Raw genomic sequence first — 5,056 nt, forward strand, 5'->3', positions numbered from 1 at the left:
CAACGCGAAGTTAAATCTTATTAGTAGCTTGAAGGCACAAAAACTAATAAGAAAAGGTTGCTATGTCATTTTAGCACACATCGAGGAAGTCAAAACTGAAGAAAAGAACATCAGTGATGTTCCAGTCGTAAAAGAATTTCCTTATGTATTTTCGAAAGAATTACTGGGACTACCTCCACATCGATCCGTTGAATTTCAAATAGATCTTGTACCAGAAGCTACACCAATAGCTCGTTCTCCATACAGACTCGCACCCAGTGAAATGAAGGAAGTACAAAGCCAATTACAAGAACTTTTAGAACGTGGTTTCATTCGACCAAGCACATCACCATGGGGAGCTCCTGTTTTATTTGTCAAGAAGAAAGATGGTACGTTTAGATTGTGTATCGACTACCGAGAGTTGAACAAATTTACCATCAAGAACCGTTATCCACTACCAAGAATCGACGACTTATTCAATCAACTGCAAGGTTCGTTGGTTTATTCGAAGATCGATTTATGTTCTGGGTATCATCAAATGCGGGTGAAGGAGGATGGTATTCCAAAGACTGAATTTAGAACACGTTATGGTCATTATGAGTTTATGGTTATGCCATTTGGTTTAACTAACGCACCAGCCATGTTCATGGACCTCATGAACCGAGTGTGTGGACCATACCTTGACAAGTTTGTCATTGTTTTCATCGATGACATACTCATTTACTCAAAGAATGATCAAGAGCACGAAGAATATTTGAGAAAAGTGCTAGAGTTGCTGAGGAAAGAAAAACTGTACGCTAAGTTTTCAAAGTGTGCATTTTGGTTGGAAGAAGTTCAATTCCTCGGTCACATAGTGAACAAAGAAGGTATTCAGGTGGATCCGGCAAAGATTAAAACCATTGAAAAGTGGGAAACCCCGAAAACTCCGAAGCATATACGTCAATTTTTAGGATTGGCTGGTTACTACAGAAGATTCATCCAAGATTTTTTCAAAATAGCAAAACCCTTGACTGCATTAACGCATAAAGGGAAGAAATTTGAATGGAAGGATGAGCAGGAGAAAGCGTTTCAATTGTTAAAGAAAAAGTTAACTACGGCACCTATATTGTCATTGCCTGAAGGGAATGATGATTTTGTGATATATTGTGACGCCTCAAAGCAAGGCCTCGGTTGTGTATTAATGCAATGAACAAAGGTAATTGCTTATGCGTCTAGACAATTGAAGATTCACGAGCAGAATTATATGACGCATGATTTGGAATTAGGCGCGGTTGTTTTTGCATTAAAAACTTGGAGGCTGATAGTGCTCCAAATGAACATATATTTAGTAGCAATATCCTCCCAATATGTAAATTATTTAGTTGTAATTGTCCTATTTTAAGTTGTAATCGTTTATATTAAATAAGTGAGAAGACAAAAGGCGAAAATGACGATTTGAAGACGCAAATGACCAAAAAGCTCAAATGTACAAGATACAATCCAAGTGGTTCAATTTATTGATGAGAAACGTCTAAAAATGAAAAAAATACAAGTTGCGGAACGCAAAGTACAAGATATTAAATTATACGAAAGGACGTTCAAAAATCCGAAACCGGGACCTGAGCCAACTATCAACGCCCGACGCAACGGACCAAAAATTATGAGTCTACTATGCACAAGAATATAATATAATATATATATAATTATATAAAATTATATATATTATATTATATAATTAAATATAACGTCGACAAGCTGGAAAACAAAGCAATTGGGCATGGCCAGACTGGCCATGCGATCACATGAGATTAACACTGAGAACCCATGCGATCGCATGGGCCTCAGGATCAGACCACATCTATAAAAGGCAACGAGTTTTGGCCATAAAAATAATAATAATAATACTCTATAATAAATAAATAAATAAATATATATATATATATATATATATATATATATATATATATATATATATATATATATATATATATAATATATATAGTATAGGGTAGTTTTATATTAGATTAGTTCGGGTTATGTAAAGGTTATTTTACGGGTTTTAAAGTCGGAGCTCTGTCTGTGTAACACTACGCGATAAATAATCAATGTAAGCTATGTTCTCCTTTTTACAAAAAATAAAAATAAAAAAAAATAAAAAAAATAAACCTAGAACCCAGACCCATGCGATCGCATGAGCCGGGTGTTGTAAAGCCATGCGATCGCATGGCCTGATCTGACACGCCAGAAACCCTATTTCAGCATTTATTACGGGGTATTATTTATTATTATTATTATTATTTAGGGTTATTTATAATAATATTTAATTTTAGTTTTAATTTATTTTATAATTTAAGTTTTAATTAGTTTTATAATTATAAAAAAATTAATACTTTTATAAAATATATAATATAAAAATAATATTTTTATAAAATTTATATTTTTATCATTTTAATTACAATTTGTATTTTTATCGTTTATTCGTAATATTTGTATTTTTATCGTTCGTAATTATTTTTAAGACTAGTATTTTGCCGTAGCTTATTTTATATTTCTAGATTTTTAGGTTTTTGCCGTAAAATCACTTAAGTGCCTTTTCTTTAGATTAAAATTTAGGTGCTTTAGAATTTTGCGACGCTGTTTATAAATTTTAGTACCTTTTAAGTTTCGACGTTTTTCTTTCTTATTTTTATTTTTTGACGTTTTTCGACGCGCTTCTTTTTCTTTCTTATTTCTCGACGATCTAGTTTTTAGGACATAGAATTTTCTATTTCTTCTCTAAAATTTCAAAAACGAAAAAATTATTTTAAGCGGTTAAATTGATAGACATCCAAATTTTCTGGTTCGTAGTAATAGTTGGATTTGTTAGTGGCTGAGTTGTGAGCTTCCGATTTAAAGGGTTCTGGCTCCCTGCTGCATCTATTGGCTATTCGAAACGTGGATAAAATCAGAAAAGTCTATTAATTTGATAACTTATATAATTTTTATTTTTATAACTAATAGGATAATTAAGTAAATGCACCACATTGTAGCTAAAATTTGGTAAAAAAAAGCGCATTGTGGAAAATCTCGAAAATATCTTGGAAACTCTTTATGACATACAAAATCAATTTCATCAATACTCTCAAAAGGGTGTTGATGACAATTCGTGCGGTCAATCTTGGATCACGAATGACGAAACAATAACTGGTTGTGAAATTTTTGGAGATTATCACTCAACATGGGAATGTTATTATTACGTTCCTATGGAAAATTACGCACCCACGGAACCTGAATGGAATGATTATGAAGAATACGATTCAAATTGGGATTTTTCCCAAGAATATTTCCAAACTCAACAACCAGTAGACGAGGAAAATTACGTGTCTGAAAATTTATTAGACAATATGAAAATCAAACTCGAAGAACTCAATGCTCAAAATGAACAAATGAGAGAGTTTGTAAACCGGCAAGCTGAAACACTATCAGACTACACACCTGTTGATCTGAGGAGTATTGTGCAAGAAAATCTCATATCATTGAATTTTGATGAATTCGAGAGCTCCGAAATCACCAACTATCCCGATGATACTTTTTATTCAGTCTTACCAATTTCACAACATATCGACACATTAGCCTCTACCGACGAAATCATTGATCCATCAATGGATGAAGAAGAAGTAAGGGTGACAAATTGGTACTCATGGGAAAACGATAACGTTAAAAATTTTACCCCCGAGACCAAAGCGGTGGAACCGATAAGGACCGTTAATGAAAAAGAATCTACTTCGATCCCGAAATTCACCATTCCACAACCTTCCAACCCAATATTCTCAATAGACGAGTCATCTACCGAAGATGAACTACGAGCTTTAATAGATAATGACACCTCGGATTTCACCCAAATGGGTAATAGAGGTGAAAACTTTGATCCCGAGAATAAATGGAAGGAAATGTTAGGAATTGTCCACCCTATAGTATGTATGTCGGTGTATATCGATCCATTTGACCAAGAACCAGAAAAGAGATATATCAATTTACTAAAAGCTACACTTAAAAAAGAATTAGGTAGTGACGATCGGGTGGGTCTAAACTTTAAACCCATTGATATAATATATACCACCCGAGATGTAAATAACTGGCTCACTATTTTAATTCGTGGAACTTATTCTACCGACTTCACATGTCGTCAGCTAAGTGTGGGGAAGTCTAACCCCACTTACGTTAAATTAGGGGTTCGGGTTAGTGCATAACTCGTTAATAAAAATGCATGATTAGGGTAAAAGACGCTTTTTCAAATATTAGTAAACAGTTCAGAAAAGCAGCCGTTTTTGAAAAAAAGCATGTGTGATAAAACAAGAAGGAATGAACGATGAGGCGCGCCATCTATCATTCGACGAGCTTTGTAATTACAAAACTGGGTATCTTTAACTACTTTTCTACACTAATCACCCTCATGAATTTATAATTAGAGTCTGATTTCAGCCAAATGAGGGCATTGCATGATCTCAAGTGTGGGGAAGAGTTATAAATTCTCTCAGGTTTACACTTGGTTTAATGGCCAAATTTTGTGAAAATTTGAAAAATTTTCAACTAAATGAATTCAAAATCATGTTTATACATATTTATGAACGATGAAAACTAGGTGTTAATACCGAAATTATCGTTACCTCGGAAAGGACATAAAATTGAGAAACACCCTAAAACACTTGAATTCATTTAAAATGGAATAAAGGAGAATAAAAAGGCAAAGAAAGAAACTAAGTGTGGGGAGAATGTACCAAGTTATTCAATTAAAAAAAAAACTATCTATCACATGTTTCTGTAAAGTTATTGCAGGTGCTTTTGTTTTGGACTAAATTAACTGTTTTACCAGCAATATTATAATAAAGATAAAAGAAAAGATGGATCTACACGATGAATCAATTCCATCATTAAATGGAAGTAAAGTCTTTCGAAAAAGACACGCGCTTCTTGATTTAGTCAAGAAGTTGTCATCCAGACCAGCTGTAGGTTGACGAAAAATCTAGAAAAGTCATCTCTAAAATCAGCAGGAAATCCACGGACCTCAGCATCAAACAGGGTCGCCAAGTGGTCAGACTTATCCTAACCATGAGAGGAT

This window comes from Rutidosis leptorrhynchoides, chromosome 6 (assembly GCF_046630445.1).
Source record: "Rutidosis leptorrhynchoides isolate AG116_Rl617_1_P2 chromosome 6, CSIRO_AGI_Rlap_v1, whole genome shotgun sequence".
Lineage (NCBI taxonomy): Eukaryota > Viridiplantae > Streptophyta > Magnoliopsida > Asterales > Asteraceae > Rutidosis > Rutidosis leptorrhynchoides.